Source organism: Nomascus leucogenys, chromosome 10, assembly GCF_006542625.1.
Source record: "Nomascus leucogenys isolate Asia chromosome 10, Asia_NLE_v1, whole genome shotgun sequence".
NCBI lineage: Eukaryota > Metazoa > Chordata > Mammalia > Primates > Hylobatidae > Nomascus > Nomascus leucogenys.
Genome location: NC_044390.1, coordinates 25,328,848 through 25,338,970, shown reverse-complemented (window position 1 = coordinate 25,338,970; position 10,123 = coordinate 25,328,848). Strand labels below are relative to the sequence as shown.

The 10,123-nt window shown below is 35.8% G+C and overlaps 1 pseudogene; it reads left to right on the top strand.

The window, feature by feature from the left end:
• Nucleotides 1–968: 968 nt before the first annotated feature.
• LOC100604407 lies at nt 969–1,682 on the top strand (annotated as a pseudogene).
• The last annotated feature ends 8,441 nt before the right edge of the window (nt 1,683–10,123 follow it).

The following is a 10,123-nucleotide window of genomic DNA, read 5'->3' as shown; positions in this document are numbered from 1 at the left end:
TCTCCCAAACACATAAAATAGGTGTTTATAACAAAACTAGACAAATGAATAGAACTGGAACTTAACTACTAACTCAAGTCCACGAGCCAAAACTCTGGTTGCCAAAGCCAAGAAAATGATTCCAAACTTGGACAGGTTGTTATACAGCTATGTATCTATTTTTTAAAATTCATGAGCTTAGAAAGGTTTAAATAGTCATGAATTGAAAATGAAGTATAGTAATCACTGACAATGAGAGATCAGAAATAGGTCTAGAATAATTTTAAAGGCACATTAAAGGTAATGACTTCAAAGACAATAAATTCTTGCCTCTGGTTTATATTCAGGCTCTGTAGTTATAGATGAGAGACAAGGTTTTAGTAGTTAAAGGTAGGGAATGGATAGAAGTTCTGGCTACTAAGTTGATATACAACTGTAAAGTAGGACGTACTGGATCCAGATTTGATATATAGCAACAACTGAAAGAGATTCATTATTTTAAACTCAGATCTTTATAAGAAAAATATAATGGATTAAAAACAGATGCAACTACACTGAAGAACAGATTGTGTACAGTTTATATAGACTAAGAGTGGTATAGTACAGTGATTATGAACATGGACCCTGAAGTCATAGAGCTTGAGCTAGAAACTTGGTTTTATCACTTACTGATCTTTTCACCTTAAGGAAATTGCTTTACCTCTTTGAATTTCTGTTTCTTTATCTGCAAAAACTGGGAATAATAATAGTAGCCACCTAATAGGGTTATTTTCAGGATTCAAAGTTTGAATGAATGAATTTACCTGAAATATTTTAGTAAGTCCTCAATAAAATTTACTTACAGTAATATTATTATCATCATTATTATGTGATAGTCTGTGTATTCACAGGATTAACTTCCAACCCTTCCTACTGGAATATTGGCAAAATCCTTATGGAGATGTCAATAAGTGAAATGTATTGATTTTGCCTCTTTTCCGGCTAGAACCATGGAGTGTGTCGAAGAGAAAAATAAGGTTCCTGCTGTGCCAGAAACCTTTAAGAAAAAGTGTAGGAATTTTGCAGAGCTGAAGATCAAGCGCCTGAGAAAGAAGTTTGCCCAAAAGATGCTTTGAAAGGCAAGGAGGAAGCTTATCTATGAAAAAGCGAAGCATTATCACAAGGAATACAGGCAGATGTACAGAATTGAAATTTGAATGGCTCAGATGGTAAGAAAAGCTGGCAGCTTCTATGCACCTGCAGAACCCAAATTGGCATTGGTCATCAGGGTCAGAGGTATCAATGGTGTGGGCCCAAAGGTCCAAAAGGTGTTGCAGCTTCTTCGCCTTCATCAAATCTTCAATGGAACCTTTGTGAAGATCAACAAAGCTTCAGTTAACATGCTGAGCATTGTAGAGCCATATATTGCATGGGGGTACCCAAATCCGAAGTCAGTAAATGAACTAATCTACAAGCATGATTATGGCAAAATCGATAAGAAGTAAGTTTCTTTGACAGATAACACTTTGATTGTTGGATCTCTTGGTAAATATGGCATTATTTGCATGGTGGATCTGATTCATGAGACCTGTAATAACTTCCTGTGTCCCTTCAAATTATCCTCTCCACAATGTGGAATGAAGAAAAAGACCACCCATTTTGTAAAAGGTGGAGATGCTGGCAACAGGGAGGACCAGATCAACAGGCTTATTAGAATGAACTAAGGTGTCTTCCATGATTATTTTTCTAATCTGGTCAGTTAATAAGCAGTACATGCTCTCAGATTAAAAAAAAGAAGTGTATGATTTTTTGTCTTTCCTTTTTAAATGTATTCCACTGATTCTTTGGCATTTACTGACTCTCCTCTATGTTCTGTGCAAATTCACCTTCCATTCTTGTTTGTGTCTGAGTGGTTACTTTGCATTGTCAGGAGTATCTCCACCTCCTTCCCACCCACAGAGGATTATCAGTATTTCCATCAGAACTTGCTTAGATTCCATCCTTTCAATTGTAATCAGCATCAATTGTACGTTTGCAGCTTTCTTCCCATTTAGGATTGTCAGAATTTGTGCAGTTGCTGAAACTTAGACAGTTGGAGTTTATTCATTCACCAGTATTTATTGAACTCCTCATATGTGCCAGGTAATGTGCCAGGTGCTAAAGTACAGGGTTCCTGCTCTCATGGAGCTTTCAGAGTAGACAGGCTCTGTAAAATGCCTGTTACTGTTGTTCTCTCCCCAGGGATGGCTGAGGTGCATTTCTCCTTGCCCAGCCTCCTTGTTCTGCAAGTTCTCTGACATGTTAATGACGTGGGAGAAAGTTTCATACTCTGCTTTAAAATAGAGGTGAGAGCAAAGAGATGCCCATTATCTCCCTTACTGCACAGAACTCATTCACTCCATAATTCTTGTTGTTGTGTTGCAACATTGCCTCTTGGCTCCAGCGGCACTTGTGAAGGATGAAGCCTTCTCGTTTTTGCCATTTCTTGCACATTTGTGTGTGTGTGTGTGTGTGTGTGTGTATGAGACATGCACTAGGAGACTTGGCTTCTCTAAGCGCATTTATATTGATTTATAAAATGAATTATATTGAAATATATGGACTTGATATTGAAATATATGGACTTTGTATACTAGAGAGTTTATTTGTGAACCAGATAAACTGGGGTTACAACCCTGAGTCTTCAGCTTGTTAGCCATGTGTCTTTAATTAGTATTATTCTATAAAGTTCTCAGACTACTATTTTCTCCTCTATAAAAGAGACAAATACCTCTCACTTTGGATGACTGTTATAAGAAAAGAGAAAATGATTGTAAAATCCCTGGTGTAGTGCCTCAAATTTAGCATTGAAAAAAATGAAAGCTCGTATATTGCCTTATGCAATTGATCCTATTGTTTGTGTTCTATGCTATAACTAGATGTGTTTTATGCTATAAAAGTCTATCAATATTTATTGATTATATGCCATAAAATTTCTGGGCATGATTCAGAGATTAAGAGAAAATATCCAGATGGCATTATCTTTTGGGGCAGGGAAATCCACGGAGGAAAAGAAAAAAAAATACGAAGAAGATAAGAGAGTAAGAAAGATCATAGTCAGGGATTTTTTTGGTTGTAAGACATAAAAGTCCCATCAATCTAGCTTAAACCAAGATGAGTTTATTAAAAAGACTCTCAGCTATTCAAAAGGATTTAGGGTCAGAAAATGTATATGTACTTCATGAAAAAATGGAAAGTTGTCAACAATTAGGGAGTATTTGTTCTCTGTTATGTTCTTGTTCTTGTTTTTGCTTTTACTTGTCACATGGCCTCATGTTTCTAATGGTTTCTGAATGTTTGTTACTTTGTTTTCTTCTGTCTGAAGTCTGATTCTTTCTGCTTCCTCATCAGCATGATTACACCCAAATGACCACCCTAGTTCCTGACATGTCAGTATCTTTTTAGCTTTTGCTGACTCTCAGTACTGCGATTCTTAGTTCAAGTTCTCAAGTGAGTGGATCTGATGGGACCAGTAAAAAGGGCACATGTCTACCTGCAATCCAATCAGCTTATAGCCAAGCAGGAAGGAGGTGATGTGATATGAACAACTGGGACTGTAGAGTGAAGAGGCAGCTCTCAGACAAGAGGGCATGAGCTGGGCAGGCACCCTAAAATTTGTTGATGACAAACAAGCCAAATACCTAGGATGGCTTTAATTGAGAGTGTGGCTGCTGAGGAACAGTTTGGAAAAATACCTTATGGCAAAGATCATGTGTGTGTTTGTGTGTGCATGTGTGCAATGGGTAACGGGGGTGGAGAATCGGGCGAGAGAGAACAGAATGTACTTTATAGAAACAAGGCCTAAACAGGAAGGAAACTAATCTTCCAGATACCAAAAATGGATCTAAGAACAGTAGCTTCTCCTAGGGCTGGAAGATGGAAATCGTTTGGACTATCCAGAAAACTGGATCCTGGAGAAGGACAGGATCTATAAGAAAAGCCTTCTGATTCAAGGTTGTGTGTGTGTGTGTGTGTGTGTGTGTGTGTGTGTGTATGTGTGAGAGAGACAGAGAGAGAGACAGGGCTCTTAGTAACAATTTCTTGGTGCAGCTTTAGCTTGCACGTGTACGTAGAGTGGGCTTCCTGTACCTTCAAGAGGCCCAGATCATTCCAGCCCTTCAAACTTTTGTGTAAAGTAAACAATAAAATGAGAGTAAACAATAAAAAAGAGAAAGTTAATAGAAATAAATGACAGAAGAGAGATATTAACTGTTTGGTACATTACACTTAGACTAAATTAAGAGCTGGGAAACTACTTCAGATATATTAACCTTTTAAAAACTTCCATCCAGAAATTCCCATCCAGTATGGTCAGTTAGCTGTGTCATTGGGTAGTGTGTTTGTGTTGGCCAGAAATGGAACGGGGAGAAAGAGTTACTACCTGAAAAGAATTGGAACAGAATGTTTGGGTCCAGGGATTCCTTTTTTTTTTTTTCCCTGAAAAAAATTGTTTTTACTTTTTTACTCTTGGTTGGGTGGTAACAAAGAGTGCACTCAAGCTCTAACAATAAATGAGTTGTGTCGAATCTAGCACGTGTTTCCAAGCAGAATTTAAAAATATGTAGAGTTGTAAGAAAGTGTTAGCGATTATTTTTGGGGAATACGATTGAAGTAACTTGAGGAAGGAGTAGGAAGAGGGATGCTACTTTTTATTTTATACTGCTTTGTAGTACCTGACTAAAAAAAAAATTAAAAAGTATATGTTAACTTTATAAGAAAACACAAATATCGTCTAAGTTAAAAATTCACAAAAATACGTAAATACTAATAATACCTAATCTTTCTGGCTTGGTTGGGGAGTTAGGTTTTTGTGTAAATATTTAAAAAAATATCTGAAGCTATTGTAACTATTTTAAGTGAAAATCTCTCTAAGGTACCTACTACTTCCTTGCTTTCTTAGAAAGAAAATGTATTGATGATTCAGGAATATGATGATCAAAGTGTGGAGAAACTCAGAAAAAAGGCTACAAACTTCAGTATCTTGAATTTTATGTAAATATCTAATCTAAAATAGTAAAACAGCATAATGCACAATTAAGACATCAGTTATTCTTTTAAGAGTACAGTGTGCATGGTTCCAGGGTTCTGGAATAAGGATATGGAAACAATGAAAAAATAAAAGTTAAGTAATAATGACCCCATCAAAGCCAAACTGTTCTTAAGTATTTTAATATTGAATTGAGAAAAGGATAATACTGTTTTATTGCTATTATAATCATGGCACTATTTTTTAAAATGACTAGAAACCAAATCAAATCCAATATGTTGCCTAGCAACTATGAGACACAAATACTTTACTTTGTTTCTTAAGCTGACATTAAAACACTACCAAAGATTCCTAAAAATACCTGCCTTAGAGTTCAGTTCTCAGCTAATCTCTTTAGTTCTCAAACATGGTTTTTTCCCCCATTAGAACATCTGACATTAAAATTCCTAATATTCACTTTAGCAAGTATATCAGTAATTCTTCAACTTTTTCTTCTTTTTAAATCTTAGACTGTGCCTGCTATTTAAATTACTTGTAATATTAGCACTTTAAAATGAGAAATCAAATGCCTAAAACATAAATAACTTAGCAAGATTTTTCTCTTGGCTTAGAGCATAATTGTAAGAGAGATGGTGTATAGCTGAAAAGTTTTGGTGCTCAGCTGTGTGCTGAAGAAAGTATTTCCAAGTCTTTTACAAGTGAATTCCCACTAACTGGGCCCTCATCCTACAGAAACATGGTTTGTGGGGGAGGAGGAGGGAGTCTGTTTATAGCTCCATCACTCATGCTGTGTCATCAGAGCTGGATTATAAAAAGTTATGTCTTCTAGATCAGAGCCTTGCCTAAATAGGAAGTCTAGAAATCACCTAAACAAAGAGATGGCTATGCAACTCCCTGAAGGGGAGTTAGTTTACACTCCTGCTATGAGAACTATCAGCAAGTCACTGTTTTTTGGAAATGCATTTTAAAAAACATTCAATATTTTAATAATAATGAATTATGTTTAGTCTCATTTATGTGGAGAAAAATGAAGGCAAATCAGGTGCAGAAGATGTAATGTGAATAGAGATATAAGTACTATTTGTTTAAATTCAGAGAAATAATTATGATGCTTGCAAGTATTTACTGAGCATTTATTATGGGCTAAACACTAGGTAACTGCCTTACATTTAATCCTTATAACACCATGTAAACTGGTAGCTAGTGCTGCTCATCTTAAATATGAAGAATTAATGGAGAGAAAGGTTAGGTATCTTGCTCAAGGTACACAAGGAAAGTGGCAGAGCTAGTTTCAAACCTGAGCCTATCCTGGTTCCAAAGTTCTTGTTGTTGACCAGGAAAGTGCAGTTAAGTACCCCTTTATTGTTCAGTATCAGCTAAAACCGGCCTATATTAAAAATTTTTATTCCGTTTTGAAGTTTTGTTAAGATTATCAGATAAAAGGTTAACAAACTTACTGGCAACTAGACCATTTGTTTTTGCTTAATTTAATCAAGTTTTAAAAATTCATTATCAACCTGTCTTATAATAGTTTCATCTTATGCATGTGGGCTTTATACCAATTCGTCTTATTTTCCTCCTGTGCTTTATATAATTTTTTCTCCTAGAGCTTAGTTCAGAGCATAAATATAAATGCTCAACAAAAATGTGTTGGATGAGTGAATGCAGTTTACATGTAGATCTTAGTGTGATTAATTTCAGTAGTTGAGCCTTTCAGTATGTATTGACTTTGTCAAGGTCTGGATGAGGTATCCACACTAAGAGCACCATGAATCACAGTAATAGTTAATGCATCTATAGTGCTTCATAAGTGTCACACTCTGTCTTAAGTGCTTCACATACATTAGCTCATCTAATCCTCTCAATAACCTTAATGAGATAGGCGCTAGTATCTCAATTTTATAGATGAGAAACCTGAGGCAGAGACAGGTTAAGGAATTGGCCAAGATCATATAGATTGTAAATTGCACAGCCAGGATTTGAACCTAGGTTCTCGTGGCTCCAGAGATTTACCATCTATAGCTTACAGCTTTGATAGGGTCAAAAAGAGAAGAATTGAATTGTACCAAGTTGTCTGGGAAGCATCAAGTTGTCTTTCCCTTCCCTTTCCCTTCATCTAACCTCATATGCCATTCCCTGCCTCACCCCAATCCCTTCTCTCACTTCCAAAGCGAAATACACCTAGAGTTACTGTCTTAGTTAGTTTGGGCTGCCGGAACAAGTTATTAGGTTGGTGCAAAGGTCATTGTAGTTTTTGTAATAATTAGTTGGTGCAAAAGTAATTATGCAATAACTTTTGCACCAACCTAAATACTATAGACTGAGTGACTTATAAACAACAGAAATGTATTTCTCATCATTCTGGAGCTGGAAGTCAGAGATCAGGGTGCCAGCATGTCTGGGTTCTGGTGAGAACCAGCTTGCTGGTTCCAGACTGTTGTATCCTCAAATAGCAGAAAGAGGGCAAAAGAGCTCCCTGGAGTCCTTTCATAAGGGCACTAATACTGTTCGTGAGGCCTCTAACCTCATGACTTAATTACCCTCAAAGGCCTCACCTCCTAATACCATCACACAGGGAGTTAGGACCTTAACATACGAATTTTGGGGGGATATAAACATTTACTCCATTGTAACAACCAAATTATGTGTTAAATAGACAGGTTACTTTGGACAGTACAAGGCAATGTCAATTGGATGGAACACCAGAACAACAAGCATAAACCCAGATGCCCTGGAAACTGGAATTTAGGATCACCGTATATATGCTTTGGATTTGTTTTATCCTTTTCTTTAGTGTTTGCAGTTGTATGAAGTAAGCACATTGAAATGGATGAACCAAATTTGATTTTATCAGCCCCTATGCAAGGATATTAAGCTGTGTCTAATATTTACAATTAAAAAAAGCTGTAATGTATAACCTTGTGCTTTCATATTCCACACATGTGTGGTAACCTTTGCTAGGTAAAAAGTATGCATATTTATCGCTTTGGTAGACATTGCTAAATCACACTCCAAAAGGGTTTTACCAGTACCTACTCCCTTCAATGTGAGTGAGAGTGCCCATTCCCAACAGACTTGCCAACAGAGTATGCAATAAAAGTTTTAGATCTTTATCTTCCTGATAGGTGAAAAGTGATATTTCAATGTGAAGTTTATTTGCATTTCTCATTTTAATTTCCTTTTCTATAAACTGTCTATTTGTAGTGTTTTCTACTTTTTTTTTCTATTCAGTGGATGGCTTTACTATTTATTTATTTGAGCCCTTAATATATCCCTTCTGTGATACCTCAAACTCTTGGGCTGAGGTGATCCTCCTACCCCAGCCTGCTGGGTAGCTGGGACTACAGGCATGTGCCACCACACCCAGCTAATTTTTTGTATTTTTTGTAGAGACGGGGCTTCACCATATTGCCCAGGCTGGTCTTGAACTCCTGGGCTCAAGTGATCTGTCTGCCTCAGCCTCCCAAAGCGCTGGGATTACAGGTGTGAGCCACTGTTTCTGGCCATTTTTAGTTTCTTATGGTTTTGTTTACTTGTTCTATTATGCTTCTGTATTTTGCGTCACGTGTACAAAGTATCTTAGACTGTTAGATTACACTTTTTAAAAACCCATGATGGTTTCTTCTGTAACTTTTTAATTTTATTTCTTACATTTTCATAATTGATCCATCAAAATTCATTAAGTGTAAAGATGGCACAGATAGAATAAACTTGTTCTTTAGATGACTGCCCAGTTTCCCAACACCGTTTATAAATCCATTTTCCCCTAAAAATTTCTAATGCCATTTTATTGTAGACTAAATACTGTTAGGTATTTACATCTAATTGTCGGCTTCCATAGTGTTCCATTGATTTCTCTGTTTAGTCAAGTGCAGGTACAGATTGTTTCAATTATTATAGCTTTATTATATATTTTAAATACCTAATAAGTCTAGTCTCTCCACTTTATACCTCTTTTCCAGAATTCTTCTGTTTTGTATGTTCATTTTATATAAAAACTTTGGAATAAGCTTGCTCAGTTGAAAAAAATTCTCTAGTTATTTTAATAATATCAAGTTAATTGTATAAATTATGATGGAGAAAATTGGTATTCTTGTTATAACTGTACCTTCCTATCCAAGAACATAGTATGCCTTTCCACCTTTCTAAGTCTTCTGTGGTTCCCTTTCTCAGTGTTTTAAAAAATGTCTTCCACAGAAAGATAAATACTACATGTTCTCACTTACAAGTGGGAGCTAAATAATGTGTACACATGCAAGTAGAGTGTGGAATGCTAGATGGTGGAGACTCTGGGGTGGGATGAGAGTGGGGTGGATGATGAGAAATGGGTAAAATGCATGTTACTCCAGTGATGGATATGCTAAATGCCCTGACTTCAACACTGTGCAGTATGTCAGTGTAATGAAATTATGCTTTCACTCCATACATTTATATAAATAAAAATAAATCTTTAAAAAATAAATCTTCATATAAATTTTGCAAATTTTGTTACATTTATTCCTTGGAATTTTTGTCAGATTTTTTTCATTATATTTCCTAATGTGTGGATACATAAAAATTTTTTTTAATTGGCTTACAAATACACACACACATATATCCCAAACCCCAAACCATACATAAAATAAGTAAATTCTCTCTCTCCATAAAACCTAAAACTATTAAGGTTTTATATTCTATCTATCTATCTGTCTGTCTATCTATCTATCTATCTATCTATCTATCTATCTATCTATCTATGTTTGTACATAGCATACAGACCACCTGTTATTCTTTGGAGTTTAATATTCTGATAAACAAGAATATATAAGAAGCAAAAATATGAAAATCATTACACATATATTAGTTTTTATATACTTCTTTAAGCTATCCCAGGGCCTTCCTTCCATTTACAGTTAGGCTGTGAATTGTTTCCAATTCATTAGGAAAAATGCTGTTTCAGCCAGCTGGTAAAGTCAAGAGCATGCCAATTTAAATTTATTTTCTTCCCTTTTGTTTCTATCTCCTGTTCCTCAGGAGTATCAAGGTATGTCAGTGACATCAGCTGGTACATTCTAACTTCTTTCAGAAAAGAAAGAAAAAAAAACTGAAAAATGCACTGTTCAAACTCCTTTGGCTCCTTGGTCCCAGAGGAACATTTGG